We start from the raw sequence: 22,046 nt of genomic DNA, 5'->3' as shown, positions 1-22,046 counted from the left end.
TAATTGTTTTTCGGAAGTAGAACTTTTTTTAAGTCCTGTATTATGACGTCACAACATCTTTACTTTCTTACCAATTGTAAATGAATTGCTATACTACTCAACTTTCTTGCAGAACAGTTACCAATTATTCATGCAGATTGTTATCAGCTATTCTTGTAATTGTTATAATCTTAATGTGCAAATATATGTTTATTATTTACATTTTGGATATATGAAGATGTTTTACCGCCGGATTACCGCCGTAGGGTGACTCAATCGCATTCGTTCCCTGGGCCTCTTGTCTGTTTTCGCACTATAAGAAATTAATGGGGCCGAATTTGCAGTGACCAGAAAGTCATTAAAAGAGGAAAGTTAGCATTGAGGAGCATATGTTTTGATTGAGAAAAATACAAATTTATACAATAGTTAGCTAGCTTGTAAAAGATACTTGATTACTAAAAACTTGATCGGCAGTTAAGCAGCATACCTACTATATATGGGTTTCAGAGACAGTGCAAGCACGTTTTTTGGCAATATTTCTGTAACAAACACTCATATCAGAACGAGAATTTGCTATAGTGTATTACAACCAGTGCCGTAATTTATAAGGGTATTGTGAATCACTAATTGTAAAGAATAACGACACTTGTCCTCGTACCAAGAAACAAAAACTCCATTATCCAGAAATGGATATGAACACAGCAGTAAAAAGCTCCACCTATCCTCTCCCCCCACCTCCACCACCACCCCTGTCCTTCTTCCTCCAAACTGGGTATAAGACTTACACAAAACGTGAAAATTGGTGAAATTAGCCTATGTATTAGAAGTATATATACATAAATATTAAAGCAATTTTATCATTATTGCATTTCTATGACAACTAGAATTCATGAAAACAGTTTATAATGATGCATCGGCGTATGTGTGAAGCTCCACTAATGTGGCAACGATGATTTTGCCATTCTTAGCATGAAAACATTAAAGGTACATTTATTTCTGGCATACAGTTATTAAAAAAAATCCAAATACTAATATAGACTTAAATCAATGAAAAGTGCTAGCAAAAACATAAAATTATAATCCACTAATCCGTCATCTGCTCCGCGATGGTTTTCGGCAGCCAGATGTAGGACAAGGTTAGAAACATTGGATTGTATCTACTTTAGAAATATCTGTAATTTTTCATGGTAATTTGGTTGCAAAAAAGGGATAATAGACATGAATTAAATAAACATTTTGAAGTAACAAAGTAAAGTTAAACTAAATAATGAGTAAAGTAAACAATTAAGGGAATAAAGCTTTGCACCTCGTAAACAGTATTGTCGTCTGCTGCTCGTAACTGTGTTTGTGGAGTGAGCGCTTAGAACCAGGAACAGCAACATGGTTCAAGTGCAATTTGGAGTCGATTAAGACCAATAATGTGTATAATGTGGAGTTTCATTTGTGATGGCGGTAAGGATAAAACCACCGATTACAAGGTAAAAATGAATTCAGTTCAAACCATGACCCCGGGAATAACAAATTTCATACTTTCACTAATATAGGCAACAAACTGTTGTTTTATTGTGCTGATTACAACTGCAGTAAGATCAATAAACGTTGCATATATACGCTAACATTGTTCAAATGAGTGCTGGAAAGGCTGGGAAAGATGGTGGATTGTCCGTGGTTAGACCAGCCAACCTGACGATAGCCGCCATATTGGATTTCAACACTGCCTTGAAAACATATTTGTTCCGATACGTGATACAAACCATCGGTCCTTTAACAATAGGAAGTAGCTAGCGGCAGCTGAACGGTCGTAAGCTTCGAACAAGGGGGAGAACGGTAGTTAACTGCTTGTCCGACAGTCGCGCGCCGCGCGACTGGGAGGTAAACAAATCACTTTTGCTTTCGGCCGCGGGTGTGAGGACGTGTTCGTCATCGCTCTCTGCCCGCTTCATCGTCGTATGCTTTGTTTATATTGTGTTTTTCTACTAATGGTTTTGTTTGACTTGAAAATGAAACTGTAAGTACACTGTTTTTGTTTCATTTTCATTACTTAATTTATGAACCCTTGAATATGTCTCGGTGCCGAGGGCGGGCGCGCTCGCGCCGAGTCATGTATTTGGGCGAAAGGGTGTAATTGAAAAATGTAAGTACTTTTTTGTTTTTTTCATTATATTTTTGCCCTGTGCGTTCGTTACCGAGAGTGTGATTGCGCTCGGCACGAACTTTTAATTTTGTATAATAGAATGCAATGAAAGTGGATTCGCAATTGCAATATTCTTTTCATTTTCAATTTATTGATTGCATGGAATTTAATCTGGATCAATTTTCGTTCTTACCCGGGAATTGATCCTTACGATTTTTATGTGAAATGAAATCGCAAGTGCAGTATTCTGTTTCATTTTCATATATATTTTATGATAGCATCATATTATTGGATCAAGTTTCCGTTCTTACCCGGGAATTGATCTTTTTCTCCTTTAGTTCTATGAAGTGAATTGCAAGGGCAGTATTCTGTTTCATTTCATATTACTTTTCACTGCTGTGCGGGGGTGGGGGAAGCGAAGGTCTGCCAGGAAGTCGTCGGAAAGCTCTCCCGCGACTCCCTTGGTAGCCGATTCTTCGTCTTCCTTCCTGCCCCCCGCTCAGCTTCTTCATTGTATTTTGTATTTGGGGTTCTTCCTTGCGTTCGGGGGTGGGGCATGTCTTCCCCCCGTGCGTGAGGGAACCCCTCTTACTAATCTATCTATGTTACCGCAGGTGCTACATCCGTGGGAGAGACGACCTTTGGATGTAGATGTTGGAGAATCCTTCACGAGGTTTGTATGTACCTTCGAAAATTTGTCAGGGGGTGGGCGAGAGTGCTCCCGCAACGAGCCCTGTGTAAACGTGTATGCATTCGTCAGAGGCGCAGTGGGTGCTGTACGAGGGACACAAGAAGTCATCGGAAAGTCCAGTGACTCCTTTGGTAACAGTCTCAGGTCTTTCCGGACAGTGCAGTCGGGCCCTGTTGCTTCGGCAACTGCCCCGGCTCCCTCCTGGATGGAAGACCTGACGTCTGTCCTGCGGAGCCTGGCGAAGAAGAAGAGGAAGAGGAAGAAGGTGTCGTCGTCCGCTGCCTCTCCTTCCCCTTCGACTTCTAAGGCCAAACAGCCGAAGAAGAAGAAGGTTGCCTCCTTCCCCCCAATAAGAAGACTCCTTCGGGATCTTCTAATGGGGTCCCACCCGGGTCCCCTTCGCCCAGGCGGAGCTGAGGGGAGCTCTTCTGCTGGTCCTCCTGTTCCTTCGGGAACGGGGCCCGTCGCTTCTTTGCAAAGAAGAAGTCGACGGGGACCAGAGGGCACCAGCCTCGGCTGGTGCGTCCTCACCTGGTGCTAGCGGGTCTGCCGCTAAAACCAGGTTCCGTCTCGGCCGCTTCTCGTTCGCGAAAAGCACCGAGTGGACGCTCTTCCAAGAAGACCGTCCAGCCAAAGTTTGACGCCCGAGCTCGCTCGCCGTCAAGACAGCGGCGCGGAGCAGAAGACTGGCGAGAGTCGTGCACACAACTCTCGCCAGGCCAGTGGACGCTCTCGCAGCGATCAACTGGCTGCTCGGGCTAACGTGACGGTCGCTGATCAGCCACGGGTTGAGGCGAGGAAGGAGTCCCCGCGGCCGCCGGTACCAGCCACGGCTGGTACCAGCGACTCGACGCGCCGAGAGGACGCTGGCCGGTCTCGACGCGACACAGAGCCTAGCAGGTCACCCGTCCGCCGCTCCCGATGGGACCGGGCGGAGACGGTGACCAGCGGCAGCTCGCCTGACGCTAGAGATCGGTCTCGACGTTCTCAGCCGAGCCAATCGCCCCAGGCGAGCGGTAAGGTCTAGGCCTGGCCTGCTCGACCGTCACCGCGGGGTTGACGATCAGCAGCAGCCCTCCACGCACGCTGGTCCTGCCAGCGAGCGAGGGGGAGCGTCAGGTCTGCCTCTCCCATAAACGGGTTGAGGCGAGGAAGGGGTCCCCGCGGCCGTCTGGTACCAGCGGCTCGACGCGCCGAGAGGACGCTCGCCGGTCTCACCAGTGACAGCGAGCCTAGCAGGTCACCTGACGCCGCTCCCATCGGGACCGGGCGGAGACGGTAACCAGCAACAGCTCGCCTGACGCTAGAGATCAGCGTCGAGTTCTCAGCCAAGCCTCTCGCCTCAGGCGAGCGGCAAGGCTAGGCATGCTGCTCGATCGCCACCGCGGGGTTGACGATCAGCAGCAGCCCTCCAAGCACGCTGGTCCTGCCAGCGAGCTAGGGGGGGTAGGGAGCGTCAGGTCTGCCTCTCCTGTACCTTCAACCTCTCGGGCTACGCCGGGAGAGCGATGGTACCTATGAGTGATCGCGAGAGGTGCGCCGCTCGCGACCCCGCTATGACGCCGTATGGACCAGGCACGGTTCTAGACAGACCAGGACATACGCGCAATTAGCTGGAGGCGACCGTCAGGGGTCTGCCGCTCTTCCTCCTTCTGAAGGTAGGAGTATCTAGGGATTCTGTTCTTGTTGGAGGGACTTGGACGGTCCTACTCCAGCAAGACGCGGTTACTACCGATGATTACAGAGGAATTTGCAGAAGTCATTAAGCTGATTCGTCAGCATAATGACCCTGCGGAAGGATTGCCGCTCCCACCCCAGCAGGAGCCCCACGTCTCTGCTCGAGTCGTTTTGGGGCCCGAGAGGGAACCCAAACCGACGGTGGGTCTGCCGCGATCGGAGCTTGCCGATTCTGTCTCGAACCAGTGTCTCTCGTCTCCGGACAAGAAGGCTCTCTCAGTTCTGGCCGGTCGATCAAGCTACTTCCACCTCCTCTACTGCGACAGCCGGCGTTTTCTACGTGTCTTCGGACACCGTATTTAAATACTCCTTCGGTCCTCCTGAGAGGTTTCGACCTCGACGAGGACTGGAAAGAGTCGGAGGACGGTTCGGCTCTCTCCTGTCAGGTGTCGATCAGCCCCACCCAGACGACGTTCACAGTGGCGGCAGACCCTTACCTACAGTGAGAGTTCGTAACCCTCCGCGGGAAAACGTTTTCTCCTGACGATACGTTTTCCCAGACTCTGAGAGGCCATCGCCGCAAGGCGATGGCTGCTCCTACTCTTCTCCAACTGCTAGTTCCACTGGGAAGGCGAGCGAGTATCCAATTCCTTCCCCATTCCCTCTCTCCTTACGGCTACGAGGGAAAGGGGAAGGATCCTACAGAGATTTCTTTGTAGGATCCCACGTTCGGGACTGCGCTACCGGGGGGACCTTCGGGTCCTACCTGACGTAAGCCCCGGTCGTTGAGGAGGAATCCTGCTCCATTCTCGATTTCTACGGAATCGAGAGGACCACCAGCCGATATCGTTTGACGAATTCGGGGGGGTTTCGCAGACTGCTTAGAATTCTACGGAATTTCTAGCGCATTCAGAGTGTTCGAGTTTTTTACGATCTTCAAAACATTACGCGAGACCACGGTCCAAAGTGAGCGAGCGAGAATCCCCGATATGTTACACGATAATCGGGAACCTCGCCTATGCTCGTATTCCTGGAATTTCTAGCATTGTGAAGAAGACTGCTGCTGAAAGAAACTATCTCACAGTAGGCGACCAACCTGGAATAGAGGAGATCGGACGGGAATATCCAGTTTGGCTTGAACTATCGTCTAGTATTCTGTTCACCATTGAAGCTTTCCTTCGAGGAAGACTTCTCCTTCACTCTCTTTGATAGAGAACGAAGGTGGTCGATCTCCAATCCTTATTTTGTTTTCTTGAAGGAAAGAATTTAGGATGGAGATCGTTGTTCAGAATCCTACAAATATACTACGTATATTAACCTCGCGACATGATTCTGCTAAGCAGTTGAATTGTCCGAGGGGTAGGCGCATATCCTAGTTATTTCTACGGATTGCGACTTAGACGAGAAGTATTCTAATTGAACGTGCAAACTCGGGGTTGCCTGCAACCTCCCAGGAGTTTTCAGTTTCAATTTTATATACTTATGGTTTTGTCACGACAACACCATTTCAACTTTTATATTTACCGAAATTCGTTTCGCCTAAATATAATTGCCCGAGCATATCTTTTATGCTCGGTAGTTCTAGCCGAACGCATTCCTTCGTGGAATAATGGATTACCTGGCAACTCAGGATGACGAGTCAGCAGGCTCAACCACTGCGTATTGAACTGCCTGATAGGCGATAGCAGCTCAGTATCAGCTGGGCCTCCGAGATTCACGGTCATGTATGTCGCTCTCTCCCCTGCTTGATTGACTACCGAACCGTATCTCTGCCTAACAATCATGGACTTAGGTCTCTGATTAACGGGGATTCTCGCAATAATGAAGGACCATCTACTGCGGTGACGCTAGATTCCATCGCCTTCGACATTGCGAGAATTTTCAACAGAGATATCTCTTGGACTCTTTCATCCTTTCTGTTTGACCCAGCAACGGTAACCAGCAAGTCTGTACAAGTCTCCCGCTGCATCGCACTGCGATAATGCGAATGATTTTGCAGACATCTGAGTTTGTCTTCAAAATATCTCGTATTCGTAGGTGTACAATTGTTCATTGTTCAACCCGAATTACAAGATGTGTCAGAAGACATCGCCTACTCTCCGACCTGACAGCTCTACCTCCAAATGTTCAGCCCATGAGAAGCAGTTCTTCAGGCGGCTTTCACCTGTGTTTTCATTACCGAAGAACGCCCCGCTTTCATTGCAACTACGACTTCTCACCGGACAGCAATGAATAGCGGTTTAGCGTTTTCAGTCATTTGTAAGCACAGGTTATGAATCTTGAGATCCTTCTCTCGATTCATATGTGAAGACGTAGGTTTGCATCAAAAATCTACCTTCGTCTTCAACGGTACTAGTGTTGTTTCTCCTTAGCTGAGATTCAACAAACATGAGATGTTTTACCTTCAGGGACCTCGGTCTCTAGAAGGCAATTGACTTTCGCCTGTTGGGTACATGCCTTAAGAGAATCATCACCTCGCTGTCCGGCATTGGTGACAAACAAATACATCATTTGTTTTTTGGTCTCTCGGCATAACCCTTTAAAGGCGAAGGTCACGTGACTTACTCGATGCTTGACAACTTGCTCCTACCGAACGCAGTCAGTCGGCAGCTGTCAGAGCGCCCGAGTCAGTTACGAATTACGCTGTTGACTTAGTTCGGTTGTTACACAGCAACCATACTTCGTTTTAATAGCTTGTCACAGTACCCATACCATTGACACCCACCATGGAGTGTCGGTGTCCTATCCACTACCGAGAACTTCGCTGCATGGGGATAGGAGGATGCGAGAGACTTCGTTGCTAACGGACAGACCAGTATGGGTACTGGACATCACCGAAGTAGAGAAGAGGGATAGGTCATGCGACTATTTCCTTCTTTTCCTCTGAGGAACTGCATGACTTCTCCTGCGAAGTCAGGCACCCAGGGGATGGGGATCCGTGACGCTCGATTTCGTACCGAACTTCGTAGCGAAGACTCAGAACCCTTCGGTCCCTGACGATTGGTTCGAGTCGTTCACAATCCCCTCCCTAATGGACTTCACCGCCTTCGATGCGAAGGAGATGCTGCCTTGTCCACAAGAACCTCTCCTTGGCGCAGGTACTGAAGGCAGGGGTCTGGTCCAACCAGACCACATGCCCTTCCTTCTACCTTCGGATATTGCCCACAGGTCCTTGGATCTTTTTCCTTGGGACCCGTTGGTGGCTGCTCAACACGTTGTGTAGCGAACCCAGACCCTCGCAGGCTGAACAGCATCGAGTCCTGGTGTGACCAGTAAGAATGGATGGTGAATGAGAGTGTGACTGGCTCCTCTTCCCATCTTTTTCTTCCCCTCTACCTGTGGTTAGAGGGACACGGTCGTCACCCTGCTGGATAAGGACAAGATGCAGGTGAGCTACTCAACAGAGCCCCATCCTATCCCTTTCACTAGGGATAGGAGCGTATATCCACCACTTCCTCCAACAAGGGGGAGGAAGTGGATGCCAGCTTGAGACAACCCATACTTTATGTTGCCTCTTGCAAACAGGAACAAGTTCTTGCTTGCTGGTACGAAGAGATACGCTTGCCTCTCTCTTAGTACTCGGCCCAGAGGTCTGACCATTGATCCTGCGGTGCACACCCCGATCAATCGACAGAGGCTTGGATCCCTCCCTCGCTCTTACGACCAGGGAGGCATTCCAGGGATGGACGAACACCAGTCTGTTCATCAAAAGACTCAGATTCCTCCCACCAAGAAGTGAGTCTTCCTATTGTTAAAGGACCGATGGTTTGTATCACGTATCGGAAACAAATGACAATTTGTCGAAAATTGCATTTTTCCTAACTATACAAACCTGAGGTTCTTTACATATAGTCCTCCTCATGCCACCCCTCACTCTGCGTATTTTGCATGGGCCAAAAGCAAAAGTGATTTGTTTACCTCCCAGTCGCGCGGCGCGCGACTGTCGGACAAGCAGTTAACTACCGTTCTCCCCTTGTTCGAAGCTTACGACCGTTCCAGCTGCCGCTAGCTACTTCCTATTGTTAAAGGACCTCAGGTTTGTATAGTTAGGAAAAATGCAATTTTCGACAAATTGTCATTTTACGAAGAGCGTCTAATGCTTATTTTAGTTTGTATGGGGCTTTCATATATTACATTATGTTGACAAAACTTCAATCTTTTGAATGGTATGCTTAAAGTTGTAATTATATTCTTGTTTCACCAATTAAATATCGAGTGAATAAGACCCGGCCAGCGTGATGACGATGGATCGTCTGTGATTGTTTACCTTAATCGCAGGGATCCTCTCATGACCTTGGGGGCCATAAAATACCTAAAGAGTAAAATACAGGGATGTAACCTGACCTAACCTAGCATAGTAGTATGGTATGGCCTTAACTTACATGGGGGTCCAAGGCCTCTTTGACCCTCAACTTAACCTACCCTAAAGTGCCTTAATTATACCCTCCAGTATTGTAATAACCCCTAACCAGTATTAACAGTTATTGCTTAATTTGCTGATATGGGTTGTAAGGACAACGCTTTATCCGCAAATTCCTCTGTACATATTTCTACAATCGCGTTGTTCCTACTTCCCTCCATGAGAGCGTTCAGCTGGCTTTCCGCCAATGTATATATCATATAAGATCATGTTTTGTACGCTTTTATATTCTAAGTTACATGTCTCGCAAGAAACACAAATAGGCTATCGCCAACCCATTTTTACTCTCTCGCTGGTCGGATAACACATTTCTGCCCGCACGCTGTATATTTGAATTTCCTTTACCTGTAATAAAAATCAGTACACTTCTACCTGCCTCTTTGTCCACTCCTCACAGGGTCATCAGATTCTACGGATTTTATTAAAATATGAATTAACCCTTTCCGGACGGGTAAATATATCAGTATGTAGCTCCTCAGGCCGGGTGAACTTTGAGGTCGGACAATTTACAAAAAAAAAAAAAATCCATGGAAAGAGGAAGATATGGAAATATATACATGGTGAAAGAAAAAAATTCAAAAGAATTTTCCCTACCTTCCATGAGAACTTGAAAATGACTAATTACAACCCCTTGTGGGGCCTCTTTTACAAGACAATCAAATTTTACCAACTGATACGTATATGTTTTTACAAATAAATAAATTTATTTTATTTTGTAAAGTTATAATTACTGCTCACACAATAAAACAGATAAGATATAAAAGCAGTAACAAATTCTTAGCTTATTTGTTGAAAAATATTTACATAAATTTACTGAGAATGAAGATTCAGTGACTTTTTGCAATTTTCCTTTTAAAATTACATTGTTCCAATACGAATACAAACCATCGGTCCTTTACAATAGGAATGTAACTTGCAGCAGCTGGAACCGGTCATAAGCTTCGAACAAGGGAGTTCGGTAGCTAACTGCTTGTCCGACAGTCAGCGCACTGCGCAACTGGGAGGTGAAGAACCACTTTGCTTTCGGCTGCCGACGGAGACAGACGTGTTGTTCGCCTCTCTGCCCGCTATTGTCGTACGCTTTGTATTTTCTCAAACTTGGTTTGCTTTGTGTGTATGGTAAAATACTGTAAGTACGTGTGCTTTGTATTTTATTATTGACTTTTGTAATGGATTCCTGTGAGCTGGAGACGTCCCCACGCCCCCCATCAGCCGCAGAGTTTGCCCTGCTGTGAAGGGCCGTAATTGTGGGGCCTTCCGCTCTTTTCTAGAAGAGGATCCTCATGAATTGTGTGCTCGATGCCGAGGGCGTGAATGCTCTCGGGCTGAGCCCTGTGATTTGTGTAATTCTTGGTCAGAGGAGCAGTGGGTGCTCTATGAGGGTAGGAGGAAGCGATGTAAGCCTGCCAGGGGGTCTTTGGAGGGTTCTCCGGCGATGCCCTTGGTCACAGACATGTTGTCTTCCTTCCTGCCGCCATCTCAGCTTCCGCGTATGGCTCCTTCCCCTTTGGGGGGGGTGTTTCTTGTTCCTTCTCTTCGCCCGATCCGTCAATTGTAGAGGAGGAGGCGAGGTACCCCGACATTCAATTGTACTCAGAGTCTTCCATTTGTTTGGGGTGGGGCTTGTCCCCGAGGGCGAGGGGAACCCCTCCTACTAACCCGACCTTTGCCTCCTCAGGTGCTCCTGCTGCGGGCGACGAACTCGGCCAGGTATGGTTCTCGCTGGGCCTCCAAGGGACGCCGAGCGTTCGGGAGCTGTTGCATCACCTGGCGGGTGCTGCTCCAGTCACCCATGGACCGGTGACCACCACCACCACAGTCTCGACCCAGGGGTATGCCGCGCCTCCTCACCTGGTGTATACCCAGCATGTTACCACGGTAACACCTTCAGCTGCGGTGCAGTCCCCGATTGCTGGTTTCCCGAGGAGGGTTGTGCCACCGCCGCCCGGGTTTGCCGCTCTTGCCTCAGCCCCCGACTTTCGGTGCCCGAAGAGTTCGCCCCTGGACCTTCCACCTATACCCAGGATGTCACTGATTGCTGTTCCGCCTCTTGCTGTACCTGATGTTCCTGCTGCTCCTGTCGTGCCTGCCATGCCTGGACCAGCCCCTGCCGACGTCGTTCCTGCCCGTGGTGTTGCTGCCCCAGTCGTGGGTCCTTCCAGACAGGTGCAGCCGGGCCATGTTGCTTCGGCAATAGCCCCGGCTACATCCTGGATGGAGGACCTGACGTCTGTCCTGAGGAAGCTGACGAAGAAGAGGAAGAGGAAGAAGGTGTCTTCGTCGTCGCCTGCTGACGCCTCTTCCCCTTCGACTTCCGAGGCTTCTAAGCCGAGGAAGAAGAAGGCTGCCTCCTCCCCCCCAAGAAGTCTCCTTCGGGAACTTCTAAGGGCCCGTCTCACTCAGGTGGGATGAGGGGTTCTTCCGCTGGTCCTCCCGCGCCTTTGGGAGCGGGGCCCGTCTCTCCTTCCGCAAGGAAGAAGAAGACTGGGACCAGAGGGGTACTGGCTAACACCGGTACTTCCTCACCTGGTGCTAGGGGTTCTTGCCGCTACACCAGGTTTCAGCTCTGCCTCTTGTTCGTGAGAGGTACAGAGTGTACGGTCACCCGCAAGGCTCAGGCTTCCGAGTTCGCTTGGCGCCAGGACCAAGGCACGGAGCGGAAGACTGGCGAGAGTCGCTCAGGTGACTCCAGCCAGGCCAGCGATCGCTATGCAGGTAACCAGGGTTGACGCGACGGTCCAAGACCGGCCGCGGGCTGAGGCTAGGAAGAGGTCCCCTCGATCGCAGGAACCAGCCTCGGCTGGTTCCAGCGGTTCGATGCGCCGTGAGGACAGGCACCGCTCCCACCGCTACAGTGGTCTCTGCAGGTCCCCTGACCGCTGCTCCCATCGGGACCGGGCGGGTAAGGGGACCAGCAGCAGCTCCTCTGACGCACGGGACCGGAGTCGCTGTTCTCGGTCCAGCCGCTCTCCCCAGGAGAGCCGTGCGACCAGACCTGCAGCTTGATCACCACCGCTGGTTGGTGATCGCCTGCAGCCCCCCAAGCACACCGGTTCTACCGGTGAGCGAGGGGGGAGCGTCAGGTCTTCCTCTCCGATCCCTTCAACTTCCTCGGGTTACGCCGGGAAGTGCAAGGCGATCCGGAGTGATCGTGAGGACGGTCCCACCACGACGGCCTATGAACCAGGCATGGTCTTAGGACCAACCAGGTCGTATGCGCAAGTGGCAGGAGGAGACCAGGAGGGATCTGTCACTGTTCCTCCTTCCGAAGGAGGAGGGTCTCGAAAGGCATTCTTGTTGGAGGGACTGGACGGTCCTACTCTATAAGACGCAGTCACTCCCGAGTTCCAGAGGTCATTTGCAGAGGTTATTGTGCTGATTCGTCAGCACAACGACCTCGGGGAAGGATCGCCGCTCCCACCTTCTGAGCCCACGTCCTGGCTCGAGTCGTTCTGGGGTCCTAAGAAGGAACCCAAGACGACGGTTGGTCTGCCGCAATCAGCTCTGGCTGACTCGATGCTGGTCCAGGTGGACTCGCTTGTCTCTGGACAGGAGGGTTCGTTGAAGTCTGGCAGGTCTTCCAAGCTACTTCCCCCGCCACTACTGCGACAGAGAAGATTCTACATGCCTTCAGAGGATCCTATGCCGCCCAAACAGGTTAAACCGGAGCTAGCTAGGCTAACTCCGGGGGTGTCTGCAGCAGCTCCTGTCGGAGAACTTGTGGTTCTTGCAGCAAGAGGCACTTGCACTGGAATCCACTGCCATGATGGCATTCCAGGCAGTCTCCTGGTTAGACCTGTGGTCCCTCACAGTGTCTAAGGTCGTGGCCACCTCGGGAAATATTACTCCCGAGGGTGACCCGGCTTTCGGGAGGCTGTGTCAGTCTGGAGGTGAGCCATCTCCTACCTAACCCACCAGACTGCAAACCTGTGGGCCAACCTGGTACTTCGGCGAAGGGACGCAGTCCTCACCCGAGTGACCAGGGCGGCTGGGCGTGAGGCGGCACTGGGTCTTCGCAACGGACCGGTGCGGAGCTCCTCCTCTCTCTTCCCAGGAGAGATGGTGGACGCTGCGGTGGAATGACGACGCACTGATGACAGTGACCATCTAGTACACCAGGCAGTCTCTTAAGGCGTCTGGGCAGCCTCGAACGACTGCGACCAAGCCCAAGAGCTTGGTTAGCGCTTCCTCTGTGGCCAAGATGATTGCATCGTCGAAGCCCAAAGGAAAGACTCTGCCTTCGACTTCTTCCAGGGGCAGTTGTCCTCAGCCCTCCTCCCAGCCCTCCTTCCCTCGAGGGGGAGTGGGGAAGAAGTCGAAGAGAGGCGGGAAAAAACTCTAGGGACGGCATTCCCCTTCACCTGCTGCCAGAGGGGGGGGGGGGGGGTTGCCTGGCGAGCCATCGGACAACATGGCAGCACTATGGAGCGGAGACCTGGATAGTAGATGTCCTTCGGGAGGGGTATCTACTACCCTTTGAGTCTCGGCCATCCCTCACCTCCAACCTGGTCCACCTTCAGACCTACGTACCTGGAACATCAAAGGACGTAGCCCTTCGGCAGGAAGTCCAAGCCATGCTGAGCAAGGGAGCTGTGGAGATCATCAGGGATCGTTCACCGGGCTTCTACAGCTGTCTTTTCCTGGTGGAGAAGTCTTCGGCGGGCTGGTGCCCGGTGATAGATTTCTCTCCCCTGAACAGATTCGTTTGCCAGTCTCGGTTCCATGCTCGACTCCATCAGGGAGAATGACTTCATGCTTTCAGTGGACTTGAAGGACGCGTATTTCCAGATGCCCGTCCATCAATCCTCCAGGAAGTACCTCCGCTTCATCCTCGACGGGACAGTGTACCAATTCAGGGCACTTTGCTTCGGTCTCTCAACTGCCCCACAGGTGTTCACGCGAGTGTTCACTCTGGTGTCTGCTTGGGCCCACTCGGTAGGGATACGTCTTATGAGGTATCTCGACGACTGGTTGGTTCTGGCGAGCTCCCGCTCTCAGTTGCTACAGGACAGGGATTGACTTCTCAAGTTCTGCCACAGTCTGGGGATCGTGGTGAACTTCGAGAAGTCCGATCTCGAGCCCAAGCTGAGGATGAAGTACCTGGGTATGCTGATCGACACGGTAGCAGGGCGAGTCTTCCCCGCAGACTCGCGGATCAGCAGATTCAGGGAGGCAGCCTACCAGTTCCTGTCTTGGCAAGAACAGTCAGCTTAGCAGTGGCAAGTCATGATTGGCCACCTGTCGTCACTGGAGAAGTTAGTCCCTCACGAGCGTCTTCACCTGCGGTCTCTCCAGTGGAGACTAAAGGAGAGTTGGTCACAGGCAACAGACCCACCTTACTTACCCGTGTCCCTCATGGAGGAGGTGAGGCAGGACCTAGCCTGGTGGCTGGACAACAGGAACCTCTTAAGAAGAGTGCCTCTTTGCACTCCCCCCCCCGAGATGTTGCTATTTTTGGACGCGTCAACCGAGTGATGGGGCGCACACCTGGAGGAGTTGCTGGCTGCAAGAGTGTGGGATCGTCATGACAAGCACCTTCGCATCAACGTCCTGGAGCTCAAGGCAGCGTTCCTCGCTCAACAAGAGTTCCAGGACCGCTTGGTGGGACACTCGGTAGTGTTGATGTGCGACAACACCACAGTAGTGGCATATGTCAACAAACAGGGGGCTCGTAGAGCTGTCAGCCCGCTACATTCCAGGCAAGAGGAATGTAGTAGCAGACAAGCTCAGCCGTCAGGATCAGGTGAGAGGGACCGAATGGTCTTTACACCCAGACGTGGCGGAAAGGCTCTTCAACCTGTGGGGGCGTCCAGTAGTGGATCTGTTCGCCACCCGGCACAACAGAAAACTTCAGGTTTTCTTCTCGGCCGTGCCGGACCCATGGGCAGCTGCAGAGGACGCTCTTCAACACCCGTAGGACAACCTCTTCGCGTACACCTTTCCCCTGTTCTCCCTGATTCGCAAGGTGATCAGCCGAGTGCTGGTCACCCCGAATCTCCGGATGATCCTGGTGGCTCCCAAATGGCTTGGCCTGCTGGCTCTGCTTGCAGAAGCACCGAGAGAGATTCCCCCTTGGCACAACCTTCTCGTCCAGCCACACGTGGAACGGTACCACCAGTCAGTCCAGTCTCTACATTTTCATGGCTGGCTGTTATCCACCATCTCTTGCGAGCGAGAGGCTTTTCTCGCCGAGCAGCAACAGTGATGGCTGGGTACGTCAGACAGTCCTCTGCAGCTGTGTACCAGGGAAAGTGGGCCGTCTTCTGTTGTTGGTGTCGTACACGGCGTCTATCTCCTCTCAGAGCCACTCTTCAGCAGGTAGCAGATTTCCTCGTATTTCTTCGCCGAGACAAGCTCCTCTCCATCCCCACAGTCAAAGGATACAGAGCCGCCCTGGCCCTAGTCCTGAAACTGAGGAGAGTGGATATCTCGAATTCGTTCGAGATCTCCCTGCTATGAGGAGCTTTGAGAGGTCTTGCCCACCCAGGGAACTCAGGCCCCCGGGGTGGGACGTGACTCTCATCCTTAGGAGTCTGACTCGAAGTCCCTTCGAGCCACTCCGAGAGTCGTCAGACAGGGATCTGACCCTCAAGACCCTCTTCTTGCTGGCCCTGGCATCGGCGAAGAGAGTAGGGGAACTGCATGGTCTTTCCTTCAACGTCAAGCACTCCAGGGGATGGGGATCTGTGACGCTCGATTTCGTCCCGAACTTCGTAGCGAAGACTCGGAATCCTTTGGTCCCTGACGACCGGTTTGAATCTTTCACAATCCCCTCCCTAAAGGACTTCACCGACAACGATGCGGATGAGATGCTGCTCTGTCCTGTGAGGGCGTCGGCGCTATCTGAAGAGAACTCGGGACCTCAGGCCTGAGTGTCGACGCCTCTTTGTTAGCACCGGGGTGACCAAGAAGGAAGTATCCAAGAACACACTTTCTTTCTGGCTGCGTGAGGTGATCAGGAGGGCGTACGAAGCTGATGGTAGCGATGACATTCGTACCCTTCGTCCGAGAGCCCACGAAGTCAGAGGTATTGGTCCTTCCCTTGCGTTCCGCAAGAACTTTTCCATGGCGCAGGTCCTGAAGGCAGGGGTCTGGTCCAACCAGACCACCTTCACCTCCTTCTACCTTCAGGATATAGCCCACAGGTCCTTGGACACTTTTTCCTTGGGACCTGTGGTGGCTGCTCAACAAGTTGTGTAGCTTACCCAGCACCCGAGCGGACAGAACAGCATTGCATCCTTGTGTGACTGCATGAATGGATGAGTGAATGAGAGTGTGACTGGCTTCTCTTCCCCATCTTTTTCTCCTCCTCTACCTGTGGGCAGAGGGACGCGGTTGTCACTACGCTGGAAAAGGAAGCGATGCAGGTAAGCTACTCGACCGAACCCCATCCTATCCCTTTCATTAGGGATAGGAGTGATTATCCACCACTTCCCCCGACAAGGGGAGGGGAAGTGGAAGCCAACAAGAGAGAAATCCATGACTTCATATTGCCTCTTGCAATAGGAACAAGTTCTTGCTTGCTAGATTTAAGAGATACGCTTGCCTCCCTCTTATTACTTTGGTCCAGAGGTTTGACCATTGATCCTGCGGTACATACCCCGATCATTGGGCAGAAGCTAGGATCCCTCCCTCTGCTCTTACGACCAGGGAGGGAACCAAGTTTGGACAAACACCAGTCTGTTCTTAAGACTTAGATTCCACCCACCAAGAAGTGAGTCTTCCTATTGTTAAAGGACCGATAGTTTGTATTCGTATCGGAACAAATAACAATTTGTCGAAAATTGTATTTTTCCTAACTATACAAACCTGAGGTCCTTTACACATAGTCCCACCTCATGCCACCCCTCACTCTGCGATTTTCCTGGGCCTAAAGCAAAGTGATTCTTCACCTCCCAGTCGCACAGTGCGCCGACTGTCGGACAAGCAGTTAACTACCGGACTCCCTTGTTCAAAGCTTACGACCGGTTCCAGCTGCCGCAAGTTACATTCCTATTGTAAAGGACCTCAGGTTTGTATAGTTAGGAAAAATACAATTTTCGACATTGTTATTTTACAACCAACATACTATCGTAAAAGACAAGAACACCCAACCCCACAGCATCCCCTTGGTATATTTACGAGTAAATTTATAAAAAGATGTCATGTGAGAGAAAGAGATGCAGAACCTTCTCCCTTCAAGTCACAAGAACTACTGTATTCCTGAGACACCTACGTTCATGAACTTAGTCAGTGTAAAAGTTGCCATAAGTGAATTTATGGGCTATAAAAGTACATATTGGCACCTCTTTCTCACCGGATTTATTCGAAATCAATGGTGCATAATGTTGTTTATCTACAGGATCAATTTGTCCACCACCCCAAACCTGTTATTACTACTCCCAGGGATCAGTCCGTCTATTAAGAGTTAAGGAGCCTAGCCCATTGAATCCCACCCCCCTTTACAAGGTTTCACTTGAATGATTAGTCATTTTTTCTGACAATATGAGTGATAATTCTGTCAGTAGTAAAGAAGAATTCCAATGTGTGTTGTTAATGAGAGAACATGATAAAACATGACATAAATTTCTTTGTTTTTTCCTCCAACATACCTTAACCAGTTTAGTATGTCTTCATTTCTAATTAAAATGTTAAATCAAGTATGTGCGACTCTCTCTTGTATATATATATATATATATATATATATATATATATATATATATATATATATATAATATATATATATATATATATATAGCATCATCATCATCATCATCAGCTGTTGCTTGTCCACTGCAGGATAAAGGCTTCTGACATATCCTTCCCCTCCCTTCTGTTTATGTCTTTCTGTGCCGTTCTATACTTGCAAATTTTTGTTGCTCGTCAAGCCATCGTCTTCTCTTACTTCCCCCATGTATGTATGTATGTATATATTACATTATAACATTAATACATATATATTATAATATAATATATATTATACATATTATTATATATATAATATATAATGATATTATTATTATATATATAGATATTAGATATATATAGATATACACAGTAGTACCTCGAGATACAAAAGGCTTCCAACTTACGAAAAATCCAAGTTACGAAAGCAAAGCGAAAAATTTTACTGCTCTAAATACGAAAAGTTTTCAAAGATACGAAAGGTTTCTGAAAGTCCGAGATTCGCCCCATAACAATTTTGAAACTCGCGCCGCACCGCCTCCATCTTAGTTATCATAGACTCGCCACCATCCTCCTGCTCTCATCCATTGTTTCTTGATGCTAGGCAAGCCATGAGATCCTTCTCTCTGATTGGACAGCATCCCTCCCATCATGCATCTTCTATAAGTATGTGTTGGCGTGCCTTAGCTCGGCCATTTCGCACCCGAAACTTTACCGTACGCATTCGGCATTCGTTCGCTCCAACGATTTCGTTTAGTAACGTAAATTCGTTAGTGATTTCGTTGCAGTACATATTATCGTGTTGTGCGAAGACTGTATTATTACGTATTTGTGTAACTTCACGTAAATTAACGTAGTCATGGGTCCCAAGAAAGTTGAAATTCACGGAAAGAAGCGCATGCTGTCTCTGGAGACAAAGATGGAGATCATAAAGAAGTACGAAGCTGGTATGCGATTGAGTGTGATCGCAAAGGAATACGGGCCGTAATCCGTCGACAATAGGCACCATCCTTAAACAGAAGGATGCCAATCAAAAGCAACTAACACCCATCGAAGGGCAATCACTATTTTTGTCCAGCAAAGAGGAGCCATGTGCACGACGAGATGGAACGGCTGCTCCTCGTCTGGATAAAAGACAAAGAAATCGCTGGCGATACAGTAACGGAGACGGCAATCGCTCACAAGGCCAGTGCTATTTTCGGCGATTTGATTGCGCAGGCGGAAGACGACAGAGGGGAAGGGACTTCAACGCAAACCCCAGAGTTCAAGGCTTCGCATGGCTGGTTCGAGAAATTCCGTAAACGGACTGGCATCCATTCGGTGGTGCGTCATGTGGAGGCTGCCAGCTCGGACACGAAAGCGGCCGAAGCATTTAAGAAGACTTTCGACGAGATGATGACCAAGGAAGGCTACAGTTCTCAGCAGGTTTTCAACTGTGATGAGACTGGCCTTTTTTGGAAAAAAAAATGCCTCGTCGGAGGCGTACATCACGGAGGAAGAGAAGAAGCTACCCGGAACAATAAGCCTATGAAAGACAGGCTTACGCTTTCACTTTGTTCGAACGCCAGTGGGGATTGCAAGGTGAAGCCCCTACTGGTGTATCACTCCGAGACTCCTCGAGCCTTCAAGGCCCACAAAGTGTTGAAGGAGAAGCTTCCAGTGATGTGGAGGGCTAATGCAAAAGCCTGGGTAACGAGGCTTTTGTTCACCGAGTGGGTAAATCTGTGTTTCGGCCCGACTGTGAAGAGTTTTTTGCAAGAGAACGCGCCTCCCCCTGAAATGTCTGCTGGTGTTGGACAATGCCCCTCCCCACCCTCCTGGCCTCGAGGAAGATATCATAGCGGAGTATTCCTTCGTTAAGATTCTTTTTCTTCCGCCCAACACCACCCCTCTCCTCCAGCCCATGGACCAGCAAGTGATAGCGAACTTTAAGAAGCTGTACACGAAACATCTTTTCAAAAGATGTTTCGACATCACCGACACCACAAACCTCACCTTGTGTGAATTTTGGAAGGAGCATTTTGACATCGTCATATGCATCCGACTCATCGACCAAGCATGGCAGGAGGTTTCGAGGCGAACCTTGAATTCCTCGTGGAGGAAACTCTGGCCTGATGCCGTATCCGACCGAGACTTTGAGGGATTCGAAGTGGGCGAAGCTGGTGCGGCTGATTCCGAAACAGTTGACGATCCCGAAACTGTTTTGGAACCAGATCTTGACGAGATCGTTGCACTCGGCAAGTCCATGGGGCTGGTCGTCGACGAGGACGACATCAACGACCTTCTCGAGGAGCACCAAGAGGAGCTTACGACGGATGACCTGAAGGAGTTGGAGGCCATGCAACATAATGTCGTTCAAGAGGAGTTCTCCAGCAGCGGCGATGAAGAGGAGGAGCCTATGACAACAGCAGAAATTAAGGAGGTCTTAGCCACTTTTCATAAAGTGCAATCGTTCATAGAAAAAAGACACCCCGAAAAGGCTCACACAGGTCGTATGCTTGCGCAGTTCAATGACGTTTGCCTGAGTCATTTCAGGAACATTGTCAAAAGCAGGCAGAAGCAATCTTCCTTGGATAGTTATTTTTTAATTTAAAGAGGCCTTCAGCATTAGCAGGAGTAAGCAAAAAGGAAGAACCAGGTTATAAAAAACAGAAAGTTGAAAGCAAAAAGGAAGAACCAAGTGATGAAAAACAGAACGTTGAAAGTGGTGATGAAGTTGAAATTAAAAAAAAAAAAAAAAAAACAAAAAAAAAAAAAAAAAGAAAAAAAAAAAAAAAAAGCCTACGTAAAAGTAAAAAAAAAAGTTAAAAATAAAAAAAAAGAAAAAAAAATCTACGTAATTTTTAGATTTTTGTAAGTTAAGTATTACAGTTTTGTTAATGTTTTTCGTAAATTTTATTTTTATAGTTTTCCTTAAATTTTTTATGTGTTTTCGTAAAGTTAAGTGTATGTACGTACGTACGTTATCTGCCGTTTGTCCTCCTCCTCCTCCTCCTCTGCCGCCACTTTCGAAGATAGCCTCACTCGAAAGGTAAGCTTCGACATTTTACGTTACAGTAATAATATTTCTTGTACACTAATTATACACTTTATTTACAGGTTTGGATTTTTATTCTTAATTTAGATATTGAATGGTCCAAATTGTTGTAGTATTTCATTGTTTATAGGTCAATTTAGCTTTATTATGAAATTTAATGGGGTGTTTTTGGAGGGCATGGAACGGATTAGCCATTTTACATGTAAAATGTGTTCCAAGATACGAAAAACTCATTATACGAAGGCCGCCTCAGAACGGATTAATTTCGTATCTCGAGGTACTACTGTATATATATATATATTATAGTATATATATATTATATATATATATATATATATATATATATATATCCACTATATATATATATACATATACACACACACACACACACACACACACATATATATATACAGGCGGTCCCCGGGTTACGACGGGGGTTCCGTTCTTAAGACGCGTCGTAACCCGAAAATCGTCGTAAGCCGGAACGACGTTCTTGAAAACATGTCCACAGGGAAAATTTCACTACTAATTTGCAATTTTTCTTAGGGGCCGTATCTGTAAAATTATCACTAATTTACTTTTATCATGTGCAACACTGTGTATTCACAAATTACTGTATATTTTCATTAAAATACAAGAGAGAGAGAAGAGAGGAGAGAGGACGAGGGACGAGAGAGAGAGAGAAGAGGAGGGAGAAGGAAGAAAAAAAGAGAGAGAGAGAAATAAACTCCCTTTACGGTTTCAATAGATTGAAATGAATGTTGTAGGCAACTTTTTCCCCGCCCCTCCCATAAATACATATATTTCTCCAGAGAAGAGAGAAAGAGAGGACTGTGCAATTATGTTTATCTGTCTATCAGTTCTTTTGCTGAGAGCGATAGAGGTAAAAGGAAGAAATAGAAACACCAAGTGTATGACAAGTATCTTGTGGAGAGAGAGAGAGAGAGAGAGAGAGAGAGAGAGAGAGAGAATAGAGAATGATTATTGTATTTAAAATACTCATATGAATTTTGTACTTATAGTATTATTATTGGAAAATATTAATGATAAACTTATTACATACACGTCCATGAAAATGATCTCATCTCAGTAAGAGAGAGAGAGAGAGAGAGAGAGAGAGAGAGAGAGAGAGAGATTACATAAAACCATTAAATTCGTTTGACCATTGTATGGCATTGTTAAGCTCGAGTGTCACTCGAGTTGAGGTGGGGAAATTGATTACAGAAAAAGACAAAGGAAGAATTTTCTTTTGAAATTAGTTATTGTATTATTACTACTTCTATTATTATTATTATTATTATTATTTATATTATTATTTTGTTTGCTATCAATAAACACAAAAAGTGCATCTCCATCTTTATCAGTAAGAAAGAGGAATTATCCTTACAAGTGAAATGGAAAGGTCATTTTCATCTCTTTAAAATACGACCATTATGAATTTTGT

At 48.2% G+C, this 22,046-nt stretch overlaps 1 protein-coding gene across 1 annotated transcript in view; it reads left to right on the top strand.

Moving 5' to 3' along the window:
* LOC135196579 (uncharacterized) overlaps positions 1–22,046 on the top strand; it is a 266,337-nt gene that overhangs the window by 199,801 nt on the left and 44,490 nt on the right. The window lies entirely within an intron of this gene.

The sequence above is a fragment of the Macrobrachium nipponense genome, chromosome 18 (assembly GCF_015104395.2).
Source record: "Macrobrachium nipponense isolate FS-2020 chromosome 18, ASM1510439v2, whole genome shotgun sequence".
NCBI lineage: Eukaryota > Metazoa > Arthropoda > Malacostraca > Decapoda > Palaemonidae > Macrobrachium > Macrobrachium nipponense.
This window is presented reverse-complemented; position numbering and strand designations above follow the sequence as displayed.